The following is a 10,283-nucleotide window of genomic DNA, read 5'->3' as shown; positions in this document are numbered from 1 at the left end:
AACAACATGATAAGAATATATACCCATGATTTTGAAACTAAAGTTGGTGAGGATATTTGGCGCAGACCACTTGCTACACTTGCTATATCACACCTCCATGATTCCTTTTGAGGCATGGTTGGAGGCTATGCAAGAGAATTGTTCCAAGTTGAGTGATTATTTATGATTAAGTGCACAAATTAAAATCTTAATTATACAGACTTTAAAACAAGAATTTCAACAACATATCATTCAAAAGAGAAAAAGGGCAAAGGGGACTGATGGTATCAGATTTTTTGGAAGTAAGAACTCTATCATGATTTCCTACAATGTAGCTATGCATCACATTTACACCATGCAGGTATTTAAAATTACTGGCAATGGGGTTCTTTTAGACTCAAAGGACAATGAAAAGGTTTTAGACTCCTTACAAAAATGATCTGTTGCATATAGGGCAGTTACCAAAAAATTCAAAAGGTATGACTGAAATTACTAGATTTTTGAAGAAAGATGAGCTTGTTAAATTCTTCCTCTAATCTAGTCAAATAAAATCAAATCTAGTCAAAAAATAACAATTAGGTTTCATATTGCACCAAGACATTTCTTTCAAGAGTTACCAAGGGCCACAGAAAAATACTGAGAAGAGAGAGAATAGAGGAAGTATACTAACTGTGCAGAATTATTGTAAAGTTTATATTTTTGTACAAATGAGTAACAAGCAGGGATCCAATATGCACAGCTAATCAGTGGCTCTAGTTAGGATATGCTGTACTGAAGCAGTAAGTCTTCAGTCTGGATTTAAAAGCTGAGATTGAAGAGTACCTCTTATAAAAGCAGGCAGATATCATTCTTACAGCTGTGGGACCCTGTAACTAAGGGCTGACCTCCCAATCCTTGAAGGCTTTATTAGGTCGAAACCATAAGATCTTTATTTGCGCTCTGGCTTGTAAGTAATGATATGGTCAGATAAGTAAGAAAGGCCTTGGCCATTAAGGCTTTAAATATAAGGAGGACGATTTTGAAATCAGCCCTAGGTTTAACTGGACTTTAAAACAGGAGTGATGTGGTTGCACATTCTAGTTCTTGTAATTATTCTTGCTGCAGCATTTTGAATCAACTGAAAGCTGAAAATACACCCTATGAAAAATGTATTGCAGTAGTCGATCCTACTAAAAATAAATGCATAAATTATTTTTTAGTATCCATCATTTTTAACATTTTTTCAACATTTTTAAGAACGATCAATGGTGTCAAATGCTAACAACATAATTACTGTATCATCAGAGGTTATTGGAATGTCATTTACAGCACAAGTTAGTGCCATTACCGTACTGTGAATGGTGTGGAAACCAGACTGGAATTTCTCAAAACACTTATGATTTGTAAGGTGAATAGAACAGAATTAAATAAAATTGTAAGGTTGGAACTGCATGGGCAGTACTTTTTCATGTATTTTGGAAAGAAACTGAATTTGAATTCAGTCTATAATTGTTTGACATATCTGGGTTTATCTATGATTTTTTTAAATAATAGTCTGATAATTCACACTTTGTGCATCATAAGAGGTGCCATTCAGTAATGAACTACTGATAATAGTTAAGAACAGGTACTGCCAGAAAAGCCATTGAGCTCTTCTCTAGTTTTGCTGGCACTGGGTCTAAGGGACAGTTGGTAAATTTCATTTTAGAAATTAAAGTTAACTAATCAAGTTAAAATTAATAAAGTGGTGTGCAAGGTGAGACAGGGATTACCAAAGTAATATTTTTATTTTGCAAGGTGACAGTGGAATCTGGAATGTTCTATTGTTAAAAAAGAAGTCCATAAAGTCTGCACTGCTAGTGTCTATAGGTATTTTGCATTGTATTTCAGAATTACTATTTTTTAAATTAGCAAAAGTTGTAAACAGTACACAAAGATTATTTCTGTTTTCATCTATTATTTTAGAATAGTAGTCAGAATGTCTGGAGGAATACTTTGGAAAAAATATAATAAATATGAAAATAAATAAAATTACTATGAAATGTGATAATAATAAAGTGTAAATAAATAAATCTGTCACAGAATATGTGATTGTTTTTGTGCTTATTTAGTTAATATTCTCCCAAATGCAACATTGGCTTTCCATTCAGTATGGAAGATCTTGATTTTTCAATTAACAGTCGGTCTATAGGGTCACATTTCACTTTACCACAAACAAAATATTAAATTTTTACATATTTCATATTTCCCAGTAGCTAATGTTGCCTTCATTACATGATGGCACCAGGGTGTTTTTATATTGATGCAAGTGCCTGGCGAAATATGGAAGTGGCTTTCATATTGGAGAACAGAATGAAAGGAATGCCTTTAAACTCCACCCCACTGACACAGTAAGAAGCCAGCCTTATGTAAAATTTGCTCACTGTATCAGTGAGAGAAGAGAGAAAAAAGGCGTTACAGAAAATAACAATGCATCATTATTGTATTATATAATTTTTGCCCATCTTCATTTTTGAAATTCTAAACACACCTCAACCTGCACAATATTGTCAATGCCCTCATTTTTGCAGGTATCTGGCCCCATGCAGAACTTTAGTGGGGAGCTGGATCACAGCAGCACCAGGCACAAGTCAGGAACGACTTTGAAGAGGGTGCCAGTCCTTTGTCTTGGTAGTGCTATAAACATAACATAAAGCATGACATCACCTTCACTTCCAATTATACAATCCTGTCAGATATACCCAGACATTAGACAGGAAATGAACTGAGATCTACTTCAGACTTTCACATATGGGAAGTTGGAACAAACACAGGTAGTAACAGACAAATGGAAACAACTAATTTATAATAAGGAAACTTAGGATATGTAGATTGACAGCGGTTTAGATGCTGAGGGAAACCAAAGGAACAAGAATTCTGGTAGAACATGGCAAACTTTCTATAGAAAGCTCTTCATCTCAGGCAAGCAGGGGCTCAGCCACACAAGCTATTGCATGTACAATACTTTCCTATCCTAAATTTAAATCTTTCTCAAAAGGATTAAGCCCATTGCTTGAGGTTACAAAGAGCTGGAAAACAGCCTAGGCAGTCACAGTGACAGAGCTTTGTACCCAGCAGTAGAATTACATAATCCAGTAAAGGTGTGGCATTATGTTAGCAGTTAATGATTACAACAAATGATCTGTCAATGACCTTGGCTACCAATTTATCGTAAACACTGCACTCTGAGCTACTCTGTAACTGCTATTGTCATACCAAAATCCACCTTTTTCACATGCAAAGAAGAGTAATTCCCAGTTGCAAGCTCATATTTCTGAAATTTGTACAGCCTTTTGTTGTGGCACACCATGCTGCTTTCCAAACAGAGATACTGCAAATGTCCCTGACAAAAGGTTGGCCAGCTATAAAGTAGTGAGTCATCATACAGCTTATTGATTGCAGGCCAGGAGCTCCAAGAAGAGAGCAGGCAGAATTTTTGCAATCCAGTTTCCTGGCAACCGGTTGATACTGTATTTCTTCCAGTGCTGACAAATACTTTAGAAATACAGGTCTTGTAGGAAATATGGAAGAGTGTGAGGATGTGAAAATATAAGAACATAAAAAATATGCCAGACAAGAGGACACCATTCTGTCTATGAAGCTTGTTTGATTAGCTAATAGGTAAGTGGTCCCAATATCTCCAGGAACGTGTCTTGAAAAAAAAAAACCATGATTATACACAAGTACAAACATGTATTGCAAAACAACTGTTGAAGCTTACAATTAATGCTATTAGTTCATAAGAAGACATAGTATTGTATACATTATGTAGACATACTGTATATATTTGGCATGGCATGAAATACTCCCAATTTGTGGCATCATTAAAAAATAACTACATAACATAAAAGAACATAGAACTTAAAAGAACTTAATGCAACTCAGGGTCACAAAGGCTGGGGTATGTTTTGGCAGCATTGGGCACATGGGAGGAAATGGTTTTAAACAGGGTGCCAGTTTATCACAGGGCTCATTCACACCAGGCAAATCTGGAACTACCAATTAATCTAATTTGTAGATCATTGAAGATATCAGAGGAACATCTACATACACGAGGGAAGAATATGCAAACTTCACAGTGACAATATCTGGACAAAGGGTTTTAGGACACTGTGCTCCTTTAAACAATGACTAGCTAATCCAACAACTACCTCTTTATAAAACAGGCAGCAGTTTGAAAGAGGTCATTCTTGAACTAATGGAATTAAAGTGTGCAATTCCTGAAACATTTTACACCTACGGACAATTTATTATTCTAACCAACAGTTATTTAAACTTTTTAAAGACCATTTTATTCATGAAGTAACAAATTAAAGAATTTACTGGATGCATATTGTACACATTAAACTGGCCTAGGATAATTCAGTGCACATATAATTATGTCCTCTGCTGAACTGGGATCCCATCCAGGTGTGTCTCTAATTTTAAAGGTAAACTCCTAGTCAATCAATAGAAACAGGAAATTTTAAAAAAAGTTTGTTCCACATCTAGCAATGGGGAAAGCTATGGTCACAACAGTGGCATTTTTAGAATTACAATCCTGGGGGACAACAAAGACCTAGAATAAACATGCTACCACACAGAATTTAGCCATCCTGAGAATGAGGTGTGTGCCACACACATGAATGAGGTGTGTGTGTGTGTGACAGAGAGAGAGAGAGAAAGAGAGATTATCTAGCACTTAAAAGGGCAGTACATAGGAGAGCTGCTTCTCTGCCTTAATCCATTGGCCTATGCATACAGAATTCTTCAGTCTCGGGATTAATAAGTGCGAGGTGGAGACAATGACATGAATGTGTATGCAATGGAAATGGCAGAGAAGAGATCATTGGAGCCGCATAGAATATCAGTGTGGCAGCAGCAGTGTTGAAGTGTAGCCAAAAAAATTAAAACACCCTCCAGTAAATCTTGTATGAGGGAGCAATGATAAAATGTCAGACAAATAATATCATAAAAGTCACACAAAATGAAGATCTATCCATGTATTGTCGTACTGCACAACCACCAAATGACAGTATTAAACAATATTTCAACGTTAAAAACTCGACACTAGAAAATGAGAATTCATAAAATTTCCCATTTTTGTTCAGGGGACACAGTGCTAAATTGTACAGTATATAAGTAATTGACTTGATTCATGTTGGTAATGATGACAAATGCCTTAAAAGAGTAAGATATAAAAGATCACATACATTTTAAATTGTGTCACAAAGAAAAATAATATAAACCAATGGGTCACTTATAAAGGCTGCAGCATTGAAGCCCCACAACAGAACTGAAAAGTTGTACTGTATATGCACGTGAACAAGCAAACGAATGCCGAGAACACTGCAGAGCTGAAAGCCCTGTCCCAGCAACCTGCAAACAAGCTAGCAGCACCAGACAAAAACTAAATTCACATACACAACAAAGAAATATTTTTCCAGATAAAAAGTTGCACTGATCATACCATGGAAAATTGGAAAACTGAGTATGATGACCAAGTTATTACAAATATTTTAATAATACAATTACCTATGTAAGTTTACAATTTATATAAGTTTTGCACAATGCCATCTGATTAGGGGATGGAAGGTCAGTGCCCCACTTGTCTTTAATGTAGAGGTACCACTGATCAACAGATGGAATTTAACAGGGTAATGTATACTCTTTACACCTAATCACTTCCTTATTCATTACAAGCCTGAGGGCTGAGGCCATGTTCAGTCTAGATATCACCTTAGATGCCTTTTCTGCTAGACATTTCTGTACTTTTTAACTACATTATCTGTACTACGTGAGTATGCTTAAATTTAGAGCATTCAGTAGAAATATTAGAAACATTTTCAACCTAGCATAAAAAATGCAATTTCATAAATCATTACACCAACATCCTACTTTAGAATGAAACACAACATCAACTTTACTGACAGTTTTAGCAACTATTATACAGAATATAATGTGCACAAATATACCTACATATGCACATTTACAGTACATGCAAAAATGACCATTCACAAAAGCAGTATACTCATAAGAGTGCTAAAGGCAAATAAAACTCAAATGTTTGTGAATTTATGCTCATTAAATGTTCTGTGAAACACAGTATTATGCTCAAAATCAGTTCAAATAAAGTGTTGTAGGCTGACGTCTTTGGTTTATTGTGGCCTATAAGCTAAGACAAGAATATGTGAAAGAGTCAGTGAAACAAAAGCAAAAGAGACACTTATTACATTTATTGTCAGATGAATACTGTATATTTAATCATAGTTTCCTGTTTTACGGGTTCTCTCTGTCTGAAATCCTTATTGATGAAGATGGCTATCTCTCTCTCTCTTTCTCTTTCTCATAATAGTTTTGAATTCCTACCAAACAATAGGTAACAACATTAATTAAAAGCTGGGACTGGATGCTGTGTCCAGCTACTGTATATATAAATTGTTAACTGCAGCATTCATCCATTTAATTTACATTGCTTTCAAAGTACTGCATGTAAGAGGAAGTGGCAACTCTGACAATGGTCAGTAATGGAAAGAATGAAAAACTCAGTCCAAAAAACAGAGATAAATAATAACAACACAAAAGTAATTACTGTAAAGCAAAAATAACCACAGTCACAGAAAGTATACTGAAGGCGAGTACAATCCGTCTCTGTACTGATAATGACATTAAAGTGGCTAGAGTTATAAAAGGGCATGAAGAGCAGAACTTGACATCAAACTTTACTATCTTCAGAATGAGAATAGAAGGAAACGTTTAAAAATGTGGCTCAAAAATCTGCTCCATGGCTCTCAATGTGAACCTTATTAAAATATAATGTGCCTCTGTTTTAATTCACCTGAAACAAAATACCAGATTTGATACAAAATGAGGTATTTCCATGTGATGGTCTGTTTAGCACTCTCAGCAATGTAATCATGTGAAAAGTCAAACACAATATGGAGTCACACAAATCAATCAATCAAGTAAGAGAAATTAACTAGTTTATCTCGTTTTCCCAACTTATATTCTGTCTGTCTGACAAAGTGTTGTGCACAGCTGCAAAGGTTCTCAATACAATGAGAACTGCTAAAATGAGCATAGCCCCCTACATATCAAGTGTCCTTTTGGTAGGAAAAAGTATGACTTTCATAGGCCAGCAGATTTCAATCTAATGACACAAAATTATATGTGTTATCTTGAAAAGAGATTTTAAAAAAGTTAAGACTGTTCAGTTTTTGGTATTCTTATATGCTGAAGAAACCAGCAGTATAACTGATTAAGTAACTAGTTCTGCCACACTACTGCTTACAATGTCTGTCCATCCAAGCATCCATCCATCCATTTTCAATCTTGCTCAGGTTTGCAGTGTTGCAATGTTAGTGTAGAGCATTTTCTATGCAATGTTACTTGAAACGACTGGTTTGATTAATCATCTCAATTCATAGAGGACGGCAGCTACATTCAAACTCCTAATCAAAGGAGAATGAGTCCTGGATTGGATTTATCTTTTCTGATGAAATGTCTTTATTTCCTGTTTTCTCTTTGCTTTTGTGTTTCACAAATATTGGTCATATGCTGGAATGAGTTTTAATGCCGTGATGCTGTTGTCACCTCATAATGGTCTCAACAGCTATTTACCAAAATGGCCAAGTCATAAATCAGTCTACACTTTCTCTGACTGTGGTTCAGACATGGCTATAGCCTACTTTTTAACAAATAACCTAAGCACATTCACTGTAGTAAAATATAGTTGCATTTATTGTATAAGAACAATAGAAGACAGTTGTACAGTATGCATGTACGGTATATTTGTGCGTGTACAGGAGGAACTTTGAATAGTGATAAGAGGCCTTTTGCTTCTACTCTGAAGTCTTGTCAAGCAAAACAGAATTGCTATGAATGCTGGTAATGTTGGAAAATGAAACAGGAATTTATCTTTTTTATTATGTTATACTTCTGCTTACCTAACTGGGAATCTCAGAGAACCAACCTAGAGCTTGCAGATAACGATGTCTAAAGCATACACTGGGCAGTGAGAAAATGCAAAAGATAAAGTCAACATGTTCTAGTATGAGTGTGTGTTTTCACTGTTTAGGTGAGGAGGATGGGGCTGATGCTGGAGGCCCAACCCCGATGTTTTTTTTTTTTTTAAGAGTCATCTACCTCTCTCTCTCTCACTGTACCTTTGCTGTGTTTGAAAACACTTAAACTGTAAGAAAAAAGACACCTGGGAGTGGAATGGTCATCGGCATCTTGTCAATTCTACTTGGACTATACAAAGATTTAAGGTACTGAGGTATGATTCTGCATATATTCATTTATATACTGTTATTGGCTTTGAGGTAAATAAATATACATTTTAAGGAAAAGTTTACAAGTTAATGCCTTAATTTGGGTATGCCTTTTAATAAGTGTTCTGGTCTTTTAGCCAGGTATATCTTTTATTAATTTAAAAGTTTCTCAGTTCCTGCATGTTTTAACATCCTTGGTATTAACCCTGTGGCTTTCTCAGGCTCGGAATTCTGTTTAAAAACAGTTAAGCCTCAGTATTTCTCAGGATAAGCTATTATGATCCAATGTACAGTGTTAAGCCTGAATAACACTCGGAACAGTATTGTGCTGCTGTCTAGTGGATAAAATAACATTATGCCTTGCAGTCTGGTTGGGTACAATAGCACAAAGGGTGTGTCGATCAGGTTTATCAGGCACTGACATGTACAAACAATTGAAAATATATTATAAGAAAAGTGAGCAAAGAAACACACTTCTACTATCCTGATTACAATGCTGTGCATTGGTAAGTGTTTCATAACATCACACGAAGGACGTATATCAACTCTACATCAATGCAGCAGTGAACACTAGACATTCCTTTTCTACTGTATTTATGTTGACTTTTGGTATTTACATGTTTCTGTTACAGATATTTTTTTTTACGTTAAAAAAAATTCAGTGTGGTTCATTTCCTGTGGGTAAACATAAAACTAAGGTGGTTAATACAGCGTCACTGTTTTTGTCACAGCTCATGTTTAGAAGTTTCGCACACTGTTTGAAGCTGCATCACATCAATGTTTGCTCCTGCCTTCCACATTTCTAGTGCTGATTAGGAAGGATGAACTGGACAGATTATTTTATCATCATCACATATTTTCCTTATGAGGGATGGGATAGTTTACTGGGGCTTGGTGTTTCAGTTATGGGCTTTCCTATTGTCTCATTTGCATTGGTAGGATTCCTGGTGGTGTTTCAGATGCAGTGGATGGTTACCATTTGGCAATGACCTGTTGCAGTGGATGATGGTAGGACCCAGACAAAATATCCATCTGCTGCCTCTGTTCAATGTGCTCAATAGTTTTCCCTCACTTGCAAACTTATGTTCTAATGTAAAGCATGCCTGATAACGCAAGTCCATACTGATGGACTAGCAACCTGTACAGGATTTATTCCTGACATGCAACTGCTTTTTCTAGAATTAGCACAAGTACAGCATGACTAAGTCCCAGCAGCCGTTGTGCATTAATGAAAAAGTTTGCAAGTTTGATTTTCCTGTTCATTTTAGGAGGAGAAACTTACAAAAGCTAAAGATTTATTATTTACACAGGCTATTACTTTAAGTTATAGTAATAAAAATCACCAGAAAACACGCTAATATGTTCACTGCCTTTACCCTAACTACAAGATTACAAAATAATATTTGTACTAGAGCCAAAGTAATAAGCAAAGGTATTCAAGTATGTCCAGTGTCTATAGTGTCCCTGGCAATGTTTGAATCTGAAGTCTTCAGGCTTACTCGGAGATTTTTACTGACACACATGAAATGAAAATGAGTGTGCTCTGTCTTCTTTTTCCCGGAATCCATTTCTCTCTCTTGGCTTTGTTAGTACCTTATAGCATAGATAGATAGATACAGTGGTGTGAAAAACTATTTGCCCCCTTCCTGATTTCTTATTCTTTTGCATGTTTGTCACACAAAATGTTTCTGATCATCAAACACATTTAACCATTAGTCAAATATAACACAAGTAAACACAAAATGCAGTTTTTAAATGATGGTTTTTATTATTTAGGGAGAAAAAAAATCCAAACCTACATGGCCCTGTGTGAAAAAGTAATTGCCCCCTGAACCTAATAACTGGTTGGGCCGCCTTAGCAGCAATAACTGCAATCAAGCGTTTGCGATAACTTGCAATGAGTCTTTTACAGCGCTCTGGAGGAATTTTGGCCCACTCATCTTTGCAAAATTGTTGTAATTCAGCTTCATTTGAGGGTTTTCTAGCATGAACCGCCTTTTTAAGGTCATGCCATAGCATCTCAATTGGATTCAG

The sequence above is a fragment of the Erpetoichthys calabaricus genome, chromosome 5 (assembly GCF_900747795.2).
Source record: "Erpetoichthys calabaricus chromosome 5, fErpCal1.3, whole genome shotgun sequence".
In the NCBI taxonomy this organism is placed as follows: Eukaryota; Metazoa; Chordata; class Cladistia; order Polypteriformes; family Polypteridae; genus Erpetoichthys; species Erpetoichthys calabaricus.
The sequence above is the reverse complement of the archived record's forward strand: the minus strand, read 5'-3'. Positions refer to the sequence as shown.